Source organism: Notolepis coatsorum (genome assembly GCF_963971535.1).
Source record: "Notolepis coatsorum genome assembly, chromosome: 5".
Lineage (NCBI taxonomy): Eukaryota > Metazoa > Chordata > Actinopteri > Aulopiformes > Paralepididae > Notolepis > Notolepis coatsorum.
The window spans coordinates 176,526,278-176,543,529 of record NC_140169.1 but is presented as its reverse complement, the minus strand read 5'-3'; the positions used below and the strand labels follow the sequence as shown (position 1 = coordinate 176,543,529).

The following is a 17,252-nucleotide window of genomic DNA, read 5'->3' as shown; positions in this document are numbered from 1 at the left end:
TCTCTTCTCTCTCTCTCTCTCTCTCTCCCCATGCTGCGGTCTCAGGTGGAACTCATGCCCTGCTTCCCTTCCAGTGAGCTGTTCATTCTTGGAAGGCGTAGAGCAGCAGCTGTGTTTGCAGGCCATGATCCTGGCACAAACGTAGCAGAATCTATTATTCATGTGGCCCCTCGTATCAGAGCCGGGGATCTGGAATCTCCAGCCACCTGTCTCGCAGACAAGCATGCCTTTTTGTTCCCAGCAAATCAATGCAAACACTGACGAATTGAGTTTTATCTTTTTTGAGCGCTGACATAGATGTCGTTTGAACGCACCAAAAAGCCGCAAGGATGTGTGTGTGGTTGTCTATTTATTTTGTTTTGTGTTTTTGACGGGGGGGGGGGGGGTCTTATGTGTTACTATAAATGTATAATGGGGGGGGAGCTGGAGTCAATATAGAATTAGATGGTATTTTGCTCTATGGCTCTATGTTATAATGGCCTGAATATGCTCTATACTATAGCTGTGTGGTGGGGGGGGGGGGGGTTAAGCACATTGCACACACACACACACACACACACACACACACACACACAGACACACACGCATGTGTATGTGGGTGTGTGCATGTGTTGTTTATTCTTACACCACAGAGTGACCTCTCTTAACATAGTTTTCCCTCTCTCTCTCTCTCTCTCTCTCTCTCTCTCTCTCTCTCTCTCTCTCTCTCTCTCTCTCTCTCGCTCTCTCTATCTCTCTCTCCCTCTCTTCCCCTCGCTCACCCGGTCTCAGCCATAGAAATTAAAATTGGCGAGCATCTGTAAAAATTGTATTCTGTTCATTCAAAGATGCTAATTAGAAGAAGGGAAAAAAAGCATATTTTTCCCAAGTTGTTTGGTCCTTGTCTGTGCCCTCAGTAACCATGGAGACGGAGTCACGTGAGTTTGTAACTGGGCCACTCAGAAAGGCGAGAACAGATCGTATGATACTACTGCTCCGGAACCTCCACACTAAGCCAGGACTGTCTCACCATGAATCTACAGTATCTGTTACAAACTCTGAACAGAAGCGAAGGACATTTACTTCAGAGTAAATGGGATCTATTTATTTTCATAATCGCCCATTTAATCCATTACTTAGAAAATCGGAACCTCTGAAGCTATACCCGCCCTATACTACCATTGAATGCAAATCGGATGTACCGGACAACTGAGGGAATTGGATTTGTGCCTCTTTGTGATAATTATGGATATTATGTAGTAATATCCTGCATTACTGTAAGATTGGCCCACAATTGGGTCAGCTCATCTGGATGCATATTTATCGAGATATTTTTTTCTGGGAAAATAGGGGGGTATAAGGTCCAGCATTATAGCTCCAGGTTATCTGAGGTAACACACACTACTTCTTCAGCTTCAAAGACCCATCCTTTAGCTACATATGAATTGTCGTGCATAATTACAGCCCTGCCTAGTTAAACACGTTATCACTAATATGAAAGGATGGAGCTCAATAGTAAGTGTACGTTAAAAAACATAATCGGAATTCCTCTTACCTAGCCTTCATGGAAACACACTCCTCACAAAAGCTCTACACGACCCCCCCCCCCCCCCCCCCCCCCCCCAGAAATCTCTATTCCGTTGATGTATCCAGACTTATTGAGTGCAACAGTCCCATTATCAGTCAGATTGATTATTCACTTATTCTTAATGAGCATTAATTATGTGTGTGTGTTCTGTTTGCGGTGTGTTGTGCGAAGCCCTCGCATAAATATACAACGGTGGAATTAATAAATTCACTCCTTCTGCACTATTGTGCTGTTGTGCCTTTTGTGGGTTAATTGCTATAATTCTCCCAACGCCCCGTTACCTCTGATCAAGATGACACCTTTTTCTACGAGGCGGGGAGGGGGGGGGGGGGTTCAGCGGTACTTACCAGTTAATTTTTCCTTTTATAACTCTTTGAAACTCCACCTCATTTGCATGCGAGTGAGCTGGCCGTGCAAATCGTTTGAAATGCAAAAATAATATATCTAGTTCTATATTTCATCAAGGACCTTTTCATGTTTAATAAATTACAGATGCCATCCTCTCTAAGACTTTGTTATTCATTAAGCAAACGCATACAATTGGATCCATTTAAAATCTTAATCACAACCTGCAGGATTATTTGGTTTCTGCTAATATTTGCCTTTGACAGAGCTTCAGTAAGCCAGTACACAGGAGCCTCGAGAAGGGCTTGTACAGCCGGCTTCCTCGGAACAAAACTACGTCTCACTGTTTGTAAAGGGATTAGATGCACAGCGGTCTTAGGTGCTGAATGTGTATCCAGTCACTGTGTCACCGATTGAAACACTTATCTGAGTCTGGAGAAAAAAAACAAAAAAAACTTGGGGCTATTGTCTGGTAATTAATATAATTTTCTCAGCGTGGCATAAACAAAGGAAATTGTACATATTGATTTTTGGCTCAGGAGATTCCGTTCCTTGCTGTGCGAGTAAGAACAACAACACGACAAGAGTGTGCTGAGAAAACAGCCCAAAATCGTGTACAGAATTCCCCAATGGATTCTGCACGGGTTCCATCTTGATCGTACAGCAAGCGTCAGTGTCGGGGAGTCGTTTTTGTTCTATTACTACGTTTAACTATACATTTCAGTACATAGTAGTTGGTCGGGGTAATTGAACTTAGTAGTTAGTAGAAGTCTTAGTGTAGTTTGTTAACTGCTTTGGCTCATTTTAGGTTATTAACGTAAGGTTATGTATATAACCAAGTTCTATGAATTATGGTGACGCTCAGCGTCAGTCTGCACTAAACTCGCTCCAGTGACGTGCACTGAATAAAAACTTCACAATGTACCTTTACATACCGACATCCATCTGACCACACCCCCATCCGCTACCTACATAAGCAGGGGTGGGGCCACACACTCATCTCCTTCCCAAAAATGTCACCACAAGGAAAAATCAAGGGCAGCAGCGGCGTCCTGACGCTGAGCGTCACCAGAATTCATAGAACTTGGTTATATACATAACCTTACGTTCTATTTCATTCTGGCCTCAGCTCAGCGTCAGTCTGCACAAGAGGAGCTGAGCGGAAGCCAGAAGATCGACAAATGTACCCCGCTGAGGCCCCCCACAACCATCAGACCGGGGAGGACCGAGCCCCCCGACCCTCCCTAATGGAGGGATACCCTCCCTATTGGAGGACGGGAGGGAGACGGATCCGACCGTGCGAAGAGGAACTCAAGCAACTCAACGCACAGGGTGAGCAGACCGTGGCTTGAGCCCACGACTACGCACACGCACAACCCGCATGCCGCCAGGGAACGAACGGAAGGAACAACCCTCGTTACTGCCCCCAAAATCACGGGGTCAAGAGCAAACTCAACCCCGTGGCAAGGCCGTAGCAGTGGAGCGCGAAGGAAGACCCAGACCCACTGAAGGGACTGGATCCCCTGGAAAAAGGGGTCCCGGAGAGGTCAATGACGCCAGGCATCAAGACCCCACCAGGCGGTCACCCAGTGACACCGCCCCCCACATCGCCAGTGTATTCGGACAGGGCCCCTCCAAGAGCGGGCCCTTTCCCCCCATTAGTACACCGCCTGGCACACTGACCCTGCAACACAGGCAGTCAGCATGGCCGTAAAGCATTCAAAAGGTTAACCAACGGAAGCAGGCAGCGCACCGGGGAAACCAGGCAGCAGGCTGTAGACCCGAGCCTGAAGCACTGCGGACGAGACAGGCGCCAAAGGGGTCAACTGAAAACAGCCCCCCCGGCGGAAGGGGCGTATGCTGGCATTATTGCGCACCATGACAAAGCCTCCATCAAAAAAACTCCACCCAGAGGGGTCGAGGCAGAGAAGGCTGACACGATTGGCAGACGTCATGAACGTGCAGGGGCACACTCAACCGGGTAACCCAGGAGTTGACTCTGCTCCAACACACCAGGGAATCAACCACCCTCTCGGTACACAGACGGTGGTTGTTCCTATAACCCCTCAAGAAAAAACTCCACAACACACCTGCGGGTATACACCAGCTATACCGCAGTACAAGTGTTTCAGTTTCCAAAAAGGGTTATCCCAGGCCTACGGTTTCAACAAAACATTACTTCGGACCGGGCCCGGCGGCTCGGGAAGCACACAGGGTTACCAGAGGAGGTCCAGAAGACCACCCCAACAGCCCCCTCTTCGCCATGCGCGAGAGAGGAGCGAAAGAAAAGAGAACCAGCCCCTTATGATAGTGTTAGGTACAACGTGTACCCAACAAAGGGTCTCCATAACGCCTAACCCTGTGACACCCGGGCCGACCCGGCATTTTCCCCCCCGAAAAAAGCACAAGTCCCTCAGGGTACCAGAACAGCAGATCTGCATCCCCGGTGGACAACGGGTTAACTGACCTGGACCAGCGCGACCAGAACCAGTCCCGTGCCCTAACCATGCCGATATGCCCACTCCAGAAGAGGGGGTAGGTATGCGTGTCGATCTAAAACATGAAAAGAGGGCACCACCCAGACGGTCCCATTTGTACCGCGCTCAGTGGCCCTCCCCAAGGGCGTGAGACCCCTCTACCTATGTTCTGATCTATTCCGTTAACATCCCCCAGATATGAACGAGAATTCATCGAGACAACCTAGTAAACTGGCGCTCGGAAGAGACCTATAAAAACGCTGTTTTAATAACGAGCAACCAAGGCGTACTTAGCCCCCTGCGTGATTCTTAAAGGTCAACCTCCACGTTGTATTTTTGTTCAATAAACAATGTGGACTAGGCCAACAGTGGCTTTCATGAAGAAGGGAAAAAATAAGTATTGAAATTGACCCAGTTTTAGCGTTTTTATCAAAACATTTTGTCTGCCCAACACAATCAACATGCACATGCATATTTTAATCAATGGTTTATAACGTGCACGTGTAATGTCGTCACAACAGGTATTGGTCACCAGGGGGATCACCAGGGGGCGCTGAGAGTCACACAGCTAGTGGCAGGCAGAGAGCCTTGCTACCATAGATATATGCTTGCTACTACTAGCCGAATGGAAATGTATCTGTTTCACCTCACTATTGCTCCGTGATTATAGCCATCCATCCATCTCTAAAGCTAACCACTATTTGTAAAAGCCACAACCACGTTACCATATTTGTAATAATGTAAATCATTGTGTCGTTGTACACATAGTGTTTATAACGTTAGTAGATAATATAGCTTAGCTTGGTAGCTATTGTGCTAACAACATATCCCGACATCCGGCTTGCTGGCCGGCATGAACGGCCGACCCAAAATGGTTCTCTCCTCTCTGTACACCCCGACCCGTCCCCACGGGTGCCCTGCCGGGGGGCCCATGGACGCGACGGCGGCGGCAGCCGCAGGGCGCCCGAGCCCGCAAAGGCTAGTGTTACACGATAGCTATGAGCTAGCTATGAGCTAACTAGCGCTGCGGGCTCCGGCGCCCTGCGGCCGCTGCTGTTGTAGAGTCCACAAGCTTCACTCGGTGCATCAGTCACGAAAGGGGCTATGATGAGCTTGGCAAGCCAGAGTAAAACACAGTTTTCATTCAATCAATCAATAACAACATTAACCAGACTCTCGTTGTGTCTATTATGCTAACGCTAACGTTACCTCATTGTGTCTATTCTACACAGATAGCCTCTCGTGTCTATCTGCTAACGTTAGCATTAGGCTAACTAACGTTACGTCCCTAACCCCCAACAACAAGCGTAACTAATCAGCGATCTTTTTGTCAGACTAAACTCTCCGCTCGGTGGCAAATTGTGTTGATGTCCGTTTTGTTTCATCAATAAATGAGGCAGAATACACAGTGACTGTATCCTTTTTTATTGCACTTGTTTCTTGCTGCAAACATACAAAAGACATCCTACGCGAGACATCAAAGATGGCGGCGTTCTGTTTTCGTTCAGACTCCCCAAACAGTGACGTCACCGTGTCTCTCTTCTGACCAATCAGTGGTCTGCAGTTTTTCACGTGTCATTTCTGGAGCTCTCATGCTGATCACCAGCAGCCCTGCCTCCCCACACGGAGACAAACTGAGTACTTTATTTTAGTGGAAAAGCAACATTAGATTCGGCTCATTAATATGCAAGCCACACCTGTTGTGACGTCGGCGTTTGATAAGCTTTTTTGATTCCCGCGTGCATGTTATTCGTGCGTGGACCTTTTTAACTCTTTCAGAGTGGCATTTCCGGTGTCAAATGGAAAAAAATAAATAATGAAATTATATACCAATGATGTAAACTACCCATAATTGATCAGTAGGGTTTAACCTAGAGGTTGGGCTTTAACAGAAACACCCCGAGCCAGCACTATGTACGGGTCGAGACCCAAACACATCAATGGATAGTCTAGCAAGACACCAGACATTGTTCCTCCAAGTCGCCTGGGAGAACGACATGGAGCCGTCGTGCTTAGTGTTCTTTCCTCTTTTTATTTAAAAAATAAAGAAACACAGACTGACATGAATCCCACGTGACGCAGCTGAGGGTAAAATTTTTTACATTTTTACATCCCGCCACCCTCGCCACAGGGAGGAGACGGAAATCCCCAGAGAGACTTCCCACGCGAGCTGTATAGATTGAAAAGAATATATTGCAACATTGAGCTATGTAACACTTGGGTGAGAGCTCTCCGAGGAGGAGGCACTGAACCAATACACACTCAATAATCGAATTGAATCGAATACACACACAATAGAGCAGAACTCCTTTTTTGAAGTTCTACTCACCTTGACAATCTGAGGAGGATGCTCTGAACTCTGAGGAGGCTACCTCACTGGGAAGGAGAGTCCGAACTCACAGAAGGCACTTCTCCCTGGAGGATGTGGATGGATCATGGCGCGACCCCGGTCAGTCGCCTCTGGTTTAGCTCCGCGACGATTGTGCACACTTTTAGCTATTATGTTTGTTTTTTCTACTTTTTTTATTAAAGCATCACTGGCGGGTACGTCATACGACCGCCAGACACTTATGGACCTAAACCCCGGACTCAAAGAGGAGTTTGGAGACACTTTATGCCTAGAATGGCCAACAGAGATCAGGCGGGAGAACGGCAACAAAGAAAAAGACATAGGAAACGGCAAGAAGAGGCACAGAGGGAGACGAGGAGGTATCAGGCTGAGATTAAAAAGAGCTGCTTACCGGCCAGCAATTCCATCCATCTTTCTGGCGAATGCACGTTCGTTGGAGGGAAGGATGGATGACTTGAGGGCGAGGGTCCGCTTCCAACGGGAGATGAGAGACGTCAACATCATGTGTTTCACGGAAACATGGCTCAAACCAGCGACTCCGGATAATAGTATCTCTCCCTCCGACTCCTTCACCGTCCTACGAGCGGACCGCACGGCAGCCTCTGGCAAGAACGTCGGCGGTGGGGTCTGTCTCATCATGAACAATGTCTGGGTGAACCCCAAAGAAGTGCATGTTCTCTCAAGCTCGTGCTCCCCAGACATGGAACATCTTTCAATTCTGTGCCGCCCGTTCCACCTCCCCTGTGAGTTCACCGCGGTCATCATGACCGCCGTATATATCCCTCCACAGGCGAATACTGGCAAGGCGCTGGTGGAACTACACGACCATCTCAATAAACACCAGATCAAACACCCAGACGCGGCGACGATCGTGGCTGGTGATTTCAACCAGGCGAATCTGAAGAAAGTGATGCCGTCCTTTTTTCAGCACATCGCCTGCTCCACAAGAGGGAGGAACACACTCGACCACTGTTATACCCCGTTCAGAGCCGGCTACAAGGCGGTAGCGGCTCCGCCATTGACAGGGTCTACAAGCTCGAGCGATCACAACTCCATCTTGTTGTTCCCTGCCTACAAACAAAGATCACGTGACGCCGTCGTGTCACGTGAGACAAAATTTTTTACTGACGAATCAGAGGCCACGCTCCAGGACGTGCTCGCAGACACGGATTGGAATATGTTCCAGGGAAGCACCAGTGACGTCAGCGAGCTTGCGGACACCGTGGTGAGCTACATTACAACAATAGCTGATAGTATTGTCCCCACGAAAAAGGTGCGAGTTTTCCCAAACCAGAAACTGTGGGTGGACAGTACTATCAGAGCAGCTCTGAACTCTCGCACCACTGCTTACAACCGGGGCAGAGAGTCAGGAAACATGGAGGAGTACAAGGCTTCAGTCTATACTCTGCGCAAGGCTGTAAAACTTGCAAAACGGACATATGCTGATAAACTGGAGACACAAATGGCACAAACCGACACAAGAGGCTTATGGCGGGGACTGAAGACAATAACTGACTACAAAGTCAGCGCCCCCTCAATGGGGAGCGGCGACGCCTCTCTCGCGGACAAACTCAACTCCTTCTACGCACGGTTTGGTGCAAACAGTGGCGACGCTAGCCCACCGGCTAGTGATGTCACTGGCGCGCCGGCTGTTGTGGAGGGGGGGGGCAACCGCGGGGGGGCGGGGACGCTCTCTCGTTGTCAGAACACAGTGTGAGAAGAGCATTTATGCAGGTGAACACCAGGAAGGCTGCTGGCCCAGATGGTATAACAGGACGCATACTTAAGTCCTGTGCCAACCAGCTAGCCCCGGTGTTCACCGCCATATTTAATCAATCCCTGGTGGAGTCAGTGGTCCCTGCCTGCTTCAAGATGTCTACCATCATCCCTGTACCGAAGAAACCCTCCCCAACATGTCTCAATGACTACAGACCGGTGGCACTCACCTCTGTGGTCATGAAATGTTTCGAGAGGCTGGTCAAGGACCACATTTGTGCCTCCCTCCCCAGTGATATGGACCCTATGCAATTTGCATACAGGACAAACAGGTCCACTGACGACGCGGTCTCCCAGGTACTGCACAGCACCCTCTCTCACCTTGACCGTCAGAAGGGGGGCTATGTGAGACTGTTGTTCATTGACTACAGCTCAGCGTTCAACACCATAGTCCCCACCAGACTGGTGGACAAGCTGATCGAGCTGGGTCTGAGCTCCGCCCTGAGCGCCTGGGTACTGGACTTTCTGAGCGAAAGACCCCAGGCGGTCAGGGTGGGGGGTCAGACCTCCAACACCATCACCCTGAGCATCGGGTCCCCCCAGGGCTGTGTTCTGAGCCCCCTGCTGTACTCACTCTACACACACGATTGTGTGGCCAAGTTCAGCTCCAACTCCATAGTGAAGTTTGCAGACGACACGGTGGTGGTGGGGCTGATCTCGGACAACGACGAGAAGGCCTACCGGGAGGAGGTTGAGGTATTGGAACACTGGTGCCAGGACAACAGCCTGCTCCTGAACATTGGTAAAACCAAGGAGCTGATCGTGGATTATAGGAGAGGACAGCAGGAGACACACACACACCACTGATGATAAACAGGGCTACCGTGGACAGGGTGAGCAGCTTTAAGTACCTGGGGGTCCACATCTCAGAGGATCTGACATGGTCAACACACATAGACACAGTCGTAAAAAAGGCGAAGCAGCACCTCTACCACCTGAGACAGTTAAGGAAGTTCAGAGTATCGGGGAAGATGATCATCATCTTCCAGACACTCCAGTGACGAAGACAATATCGCCGTATTTTCTCGAAAATAGTGAGAGAGAAAATAAAGATATAATGTCAACGTATCTTCTTGTTCTTCTGTTTTCCTTTCCTCAGACTAAATATTTTCTCCACATCAAGTGGGGTATATAACAGGCACTATCTTTGTGGATGAAATTTGAGAAGGAGATGAGTGTGTGGCCCCACCCCTGCTTATGTAGGTAGCGGATGGGGGTGTGGTCAGACGGATGTCGGTATGTAAAGGTACATTGTTTTTATTCAGTGCACGTCACTGGAGCGAGTTGAGTGCAGACTGACGCTGAGCGGAGGCCAGAATGAAATAGAACTACAAACTACACATTACACACAAAAAAGCTGTTTTTCCTGCTCTCATTACTTTATTACACACATATTATTTTACTCTGTGTACCTAATGTACCTAATGAGAGAAAACGGGGTTTATTCAATGTATGTGATGTATAGATTGGGGGAGGTGACCACAGCTAAAACGGTGAAATGTGCATGGAAGACGGTGATAGAACGGTGACCAGTGGATTGAATACACTGCCAGCGAGGGTGTTTGTTGACATTCCTTGTGAGAACATCTGAGATAAGGAGCGGTACAGAGCGAGGGAGAGGTGTGACCTCTTTAATGCCACAGTGAATGAAACGTTTAATGGGTGAAAGGTTAGCAGTTGTCATGACAACACGTCGTATGACAACCAGAAGGCGGGGCCGTCGTTGCGACGACGAACATCTATAAGTCGAACGGTGTTTCCGGGTGTGAGGCAGACTAGAATCTGACTCAGACGAGAATCTGACCAAGAGCGAGTAGGACTGAGATCACACAGACACTCTCTCCTCTCATAGAGAGAGAGGGGGGGGGGGGAATGCCACATCACCAGTAGCTTCGGCTACCACGAGGATGGTCTCGGCTAACGAACAGGCCTGACCACTATTGGACTGAATAACAACAGGACGATAGACGAACACACCGAAATATCATTAGAATAGACTCTCCAAGGACGATACAATTTGATAACATCTGATAACATTTGATTATGTTTATAGCAATAAAACAACGCTTTTCCTCATAAGGTATCTCACGGTGTCGGAGTGTCAAATTCTTACGGAAGTGGAGAATTATTATGGTTTATGGATTGCACTAACGGGGGAGATAAGGATCTTATCAACCGGTATCGGAGACGTCAGGACCATTAAAAGTACACAACGCAGAGGAATTGGATGGAGAGCCAAACAGACGAAGACGTGATACTGGCCAGTTTGATCAGGATCTTACAGTTGGTGCCGTGACCCGGATTTGCAAGAGATTAAAACAACGGGAACAGTTGGTTGTTGATGACAGCCGGATTTGCAAGAGATAAACAACGGATAAAGACTTTTTCAATAATGGGGCGACAGTGGACAACAGTCATCAATGTGTGGGAGAATCATGATCGAAGCAAGGCCGGCCAGCCCTGGGAGAGAGCGTCGAGTCGAGCGGTCATGAGGCGGACCAGCGCTGTAGGAGAAACAGCGCTCCGGAGAAAGATGTGAGTTCACTGTGCACACATGGTTGTTTTGATATTTTAAGCCAAATAAAAACGAACGAAGATAGTGCATCTGTAAATAAGTAGCGACAGAGAAGCCAGCTGTAATAATATGAGCAGAGAGCCATGGTGTTTTGAAAAACCAAGATGGGTTTTATCTACAGGGAATGAAAAACAAACGGGCCGGTGAAGGAAGGCAGTGTTCTAAGGGGTTAATTCCATTTTTGTTGGTCTGTAATATAAGGGTTGTTTTCCTCGCAAGAGGCGGGAACGCGGGACTGTGAGTCGGGAGAATCTACCTACGTTTTTCAGACCTACCGTCATTTGGCATTTAGTCTATTTTTGACCTGTTCAGTACTTGCATGTTAGTAGATCATCTATTGTCATGTGACCTGCAGACATCATTATGACCTGTTTGGCCGACGAGACTCTAAGGAAGTTGTTTTGTTGTTAGGCCTTGAAAAAGGAGGGCAGCGTTTGTTTGTGAGAGAGTAGCCATTATGAGCGAGACAAGATGGCCGCAAAAGGGGCCACGAGGGGGATGATACAAGATGGCCGTGAGCCACGAGGAGATAACAACAGATAAAGAACCAGGAAGTGACACGTCAACTAAAACACCATCGAGGAGGAGTAGGTCGCCACCTAGTGGCGGAGGGGGGGTAGTGCTGGGGAGTTTTCATTACCCATAGGGGAATATTTAGATATAAGTCTGTACTACCATCTAGTGGCGGAGTGGGGGAGTGATTCAATAGTGAATCTAATGAGCACAGAGAGTGGATTATTATTATAATAATAATATTAGATATAGAGTTTAATTATACAATGGATTAAATAAGAATTGCACAGAAAGATGGTGCAGTTATTTGAATGGGTTAATTATGGAATAAAGAGGGAGTTTGAATTCCAGTGGGGCCTTCTCACACCTAATAGATAGGCAGGGTCTTCAGAAGACACGTCACCAGAAGAACTGGCGCGCGCTGGGGGTCAAACTGGGATGAAGAGTTGCGCGGAGTGGGTATCGGAAACTGCAAGTGTCACGCCGGAAGACAACAAACAGGGAACCGCCCTGTAAGATGGATAATAGGTGTGGAGAAGGTGGTAGACTAATAGCAAAACAAGGGAAGTCGAATGTACAGACGACTGCCGGTGTTGTGTTTCTGCTTTCAAGGGGGGAATGACACCGACAGCGATGGAGATGACCAGGAGACAGACTGGAGGAGGAGGAAGCCGCAGGGGCCAGGCACCGATGCCTGGTACACAGATCATCCACGACGAGAGAGAGGAGACGGCGGCGGTGGAGGAGCAGATGTGGAGAGGACAGCCAGAGACACTGAGCAGTAGCAGACCAGGGGAGACATTTTTGCCTAGGGGACCGCGCCCTGGGAGGGGGACCAGCTCAGGAAAGGAGCCGTCACTGAAAGGGGCCCTTGCCCTAGAAGACGGGACCGGCCCAAGATGATTCAATGTATGTGATGTATAGATTGGGGGGAGGTGACCACAGCTAAAACGGTGAAATGTGCATGGAAGACGGTGATAGAACAGTGACCAGTGGATTGAATACACTGCCAGCGAGGGTGTTTGTTGACATTCCTTGTGAGAACATCTGAGATAAGGAGCGGTACAGAGCGAGGGAGAGGGGTGACCTCTTTAATGCCACAGTGAATGAAACGTTTAATGGGTGAAAGGTTAGCAGTTGTCATGACAACACGTCGTATGACAACCAGAAGGCGGGGCCGTCGTTGCGACGACGAACATCTATAAGTCGAACGGTGTTTCCGGGTGTGAGGCAGACTAGAATCTGACTCAGACGAGAATCTGACCAAGAGCGAGTAGGACTGAGATCACACAGACACTCTCTCCTCTCATAGAGAGAGAGGGGGGGGGGGGGGGAATGCCACATCACCAGTAGCTTCGGCTACCACGAGGATGGTCTCGGCTAACGAACAGGCCTGACCACTATTGGACTGAATAACAACAGGACGATAGACGAACACACCGAAAGATCATTAGAATAGACTCTCCAAGGACGATACAATTTGATAACATCTGATAACATCTGATTATGAGGTTCTGTTTATAGCAATAAAACAACGCTTTTCCTCATAAGGTATCTCACGGTGTCGGAGTGTCAAATTCTTACGGAAGTGGAGAATTATTATGGTTTATGGATTGCACTAACGGGGGAGATAAGGATCTTATCAACCGGTATCGGAGACGTCAGGACCATTAAAAGTACACAACGCAGAGCCAAACAGACGAAGACGTGATACTGGCCAGTTTGATCAGGATCTTACACTAATATAACATTCCAGACTCAGATTGTGATTTTTCCGCAGCGTACTTTGGATGTAGTTGAACTATGATGACATTTTTTTCAAACAAGTTACTGTAAGATTTAGTTCAACCTTTTTCATTGTGATGTACCTGGTATAGTTTGATACAGCTCCAGAGTAGTTCACCCAACACTGGCAAAGGTGAAGTGTGCCCAGCGGGGTAGAACCTATACCTTGTTTGCACCTCTTACAGTACAATCCAGGTCAATTGAAATACTGTTGAAATATGCAGGGGCCTTGTTACCGCTCCTTGCGTTACCCCCTTGTCATTGTATTGGATTTCATTTCCACAATGGCGTGTTTGTTTGTGTTGTCGTAAACAGACCTCAGCAGGGAGTTGTAATGGTCTCTTGTCATTACAGGCCATAAATCACTCTGCTCCCTCTAGGTGCCCAAAATGCAGCCTAATGCTGTGGCCTGGGATTCTGCTTGACATGACTAATGCCCATTTAGTCTTCTGTGGGTTAACATGACTTGTCCGAGGCATTTCCCATCATTCCCAAAGGCCCGCCGTAGCTGTTGCTCCTGTTCATTCCGTCGGCTCCGTAATGACGCTAGACTTGGGCTTATTAATTAAAGGTGCACTCGGTACGATTTCTGACCGCTCGGAAACGAGGACTGCGTCCATCAGCACGGGATAAGCGCCTAATTTGATGGGTGGGAGGTCAGCCGCGTGGAATCAACCGTTACATTATGCGCTTAGTCCGCGTAAAAACCGTACACAGTCGAGCCCCCCGAACGGTTGAGAGTCTTATGGAGGGCACCATTTTAGGAATAAGGGCATTTGCCGTGGATGGTGTCTGTCTGCTGGTGCTCTGTATTGTTTGTATTGCTGTTGTGTGAGTGGTGGTCCAAGGTGCTGTGTGCTGTATAGGTTAAAGTGATTCAGCGTATTTAGATACCAATAGTGTCTCAACAGCGCTTCATCCTGCTTCATATTAATGACAGTGTCCCCACCATCTGGCCTCAGTGGTACAGTAGGCTGAGGGGCATCTCCAATATGTCCGCCACCAACGGCAAAGTAATTAATGAATCATACCCTTTGTGCCAGTAATAGAGACCTGATTAAATATTTTAAAGCCGGACTACTACGGTTTGGGTCGTTGTGTGCGACAGCAGATGCTTTCAAGCAGAATACAAAGACACAGGGTTTCGAACCCTCGCTTCTCACTGATGAAGGTCTGCGCCTCTGAAAGTCCCCTCTCCCCACTTTTTAGGATCTCAAATTCCGTGCATAGTTGATGGCGGAGGAGCGAGAGGAGGAGGAGGAGGAGGAGAGAGAAGAAAAAAAAGAGAAAAGGAGAAAACAAACAAAAAATTATAAAAAACAAAGTGAGTGGCAGCTTTCGTCCAGGAACTCTGGGAAGAAGAAGTGCTGCAGCGCATTCCAGCGACACGGCTCACCTAGAGCAGAAGGTCAGGGGGCCCCCTACTCTCGCTCCCTGAACGTGTTTGTCCATCTGTGCCCAACTGGCGGGGGTTGGCACCCGACGCGGGCATCTGCCACCTGTGCCCGTGCCAGCTCGGTGTACACGCAGACATCTGCTGTAGCCGTGCTCAAGGGGAGCCTCAGCGGTACAACAGACAAGGGGGAGGGGGGGGGGGCAAATGTTGTCCTCACTGTGTCTGCTAACAACCTGCCATAATGAGAACACGCAGGGGTGGACTCTATTAGGCCTCTGTCTGCACTGTGTAACCTGGAGGGGTGGACTCTATTAGGCCTCTGTCTGCACTGTGGAACCTGGAGGGGTGGACTCTATTAGGCCTCTGTCTGCACTGTGGAACCTGGAGGGGTGGACTCTAGGGCTGACCCCCATTAGTCGAATAGTCGACTAATCGATCGAAAGGAGCCGTAGTCGACTGCCAACCTCTTAGTCGAATGCAAAAAAAAAATATATAGGTATATTATAATTTAAAAAAAAATTTATCATTCTTTCCAAAAGCAAAGAGGCCTCGAAGCGTGGCTAACGCTAATGGCATGCATACCAGAGGCTAACTGCCTAAGAAAACAGGCACAGAGGCACTGAAAGAGGATTTCACCCATCTAATGAACACACAAGACTAGACAAATATCAAGATGTATCCATCAGTGGACCAATTGCATGCTTTCGCAGAGGACAAGAAGCCTTCCGTCGACACCTTCAGACATTAAGCACCCCCCACAGCCCAAATGGAATGATACAAAAAAATATATATATATATATACCTTTTTTCTTTCATTTTTTCTTTTTTTTTTATAGTCTAAAATAGTCTAATAGTCGACTATCGGCAAATTTCGGCGACTACAAGTCGACTATACAAATCCTTAGTCGGGGACAGCCCTAGTGGACTCTATTAGGCCTCTGCACTGTGGAACTTGGAGGGGGGGGGGGTTGGTTGAGGTGAGAGAGGTGGTCAGAACACAGATAGGACAGGTAGGGGGGATGTTGGGCTATTACAAAAGTGATAACAAAAATTTTAAAGGGGTACCATGCGATACAAGTACCGGTTTGGATGCAGGTACCGTGGTAAAATGGTAAATGGGCTGCATTTTATGTAGCGCTTTTATTCAAAATCGCTTCACAACTTGAGCCTCACATTCACCCGCTCACACACGGACGGCGGAGGCGACCACGAGCGCTCCTCTACCCTCTGAGCCACTGTCGCCATGGTAGAGTTAAAATGACCATGAATCTCTACCGCGATACTCATAATGGTTTTTATTCTTTGATGATTTGAAGCGTTGTTTGAAGCGAGATTTCTTTAAACGCATCAAACACTTCCTCCTTGGAAGCTTGAGGAGAGGATGAACACTCGGTTTGACCAAAAAAAATATTAAGAAAAGAAAAACCCTCCTTGTTCTTTATCTTCTCCTCTGGTTCCGGCGAGTATAAGTGCATAATACTGTAAAGGGACACACACACACACAAACACACACGCGTGCGCACGCACGCACACACACACACACACACACACACACACACACACACACACACACACACACACACACACACACACACACACACACACACACACACACACACACACACACACACACACCACACACACGCACACGTGTGTTGACCCGACTCTTTCCTAAACGGAGTTGATTTACAGAAAGCACACATCTGCTCAGATTAACACGCACAAGTTGCTTGTAAATTTGGGGGAGGAAGATGGTGTGAAGGGGCTTGATCCCCCAGTGGTTATTGGTGTCGCTGGGTCTGTGACTGAGGACTGAGTGAAGGATTTTCTCCTCGCCATCCGGATTATTCCCCAACTCATCTGACCGATACGTTTAGCTTTCTATTTTTTTGTGTGTGATTACAATCAAGAGGAGGTCTTAGCGGGACGCAGAGGTTAGTGGGTTCAGCGGGCGGTACTTCTCTTCACCTGACCTGTTCACATCCTGCAGGCCTTTCAACGAGCGTATAGACCCTCCGAAGCAACATGATGGATGCTCCCTGTGTGCTCTAGGGTTAAAGGTCAAACTCAGGGCCCTCTCCAATACAAAGAAGTGGATGAGGGTCATTTTTTGCCAGAGTCTCAGTCCCGCGTCTGCATTAGCGCCGATATCTGCTCTCCCATGAGTAAGAGCCTGGTAGGCTATGCTATTCCCACGCGGCGGCTAATTGGTCAGCAATCAAGGCTTGTGTTACAGTACAACACAATAGCATCTAATGGCTTCCTGTAATAATCAACCATTTCTGCCGAAAGTCTCACTAAAAACCACTTGGATGTGGAGAACAGGGGTGGCCAATCCTGGCCAAGCACTCGTATTGATCCATCCGTGCTATGCTAGAGCATCGCTATCGGCAGCACTGTTGGTTGCATCTTAAAGAAACTTCCCTCCTTGCTCCATAGTTTTTTTTTTTTTCCCTTTCTTTTTGGAG

The 17,252-nt window shown here is 48.2% G+C and overlaps 1 protein-coding gene across 1 annotated transcript in view; it reads left to right on the top strand.

Moving 5' to 3' along the window:
* arhgap15 (Rho GTPase activating protein 15) overlaps positions 1–17,252 on the top strand; it is a 228,375-nt gene that overhangs the window by 102,534 nt on the left and 108,589 nt on the right. The gene's annotated exons all lie outside the window — the stretch shown is intronic.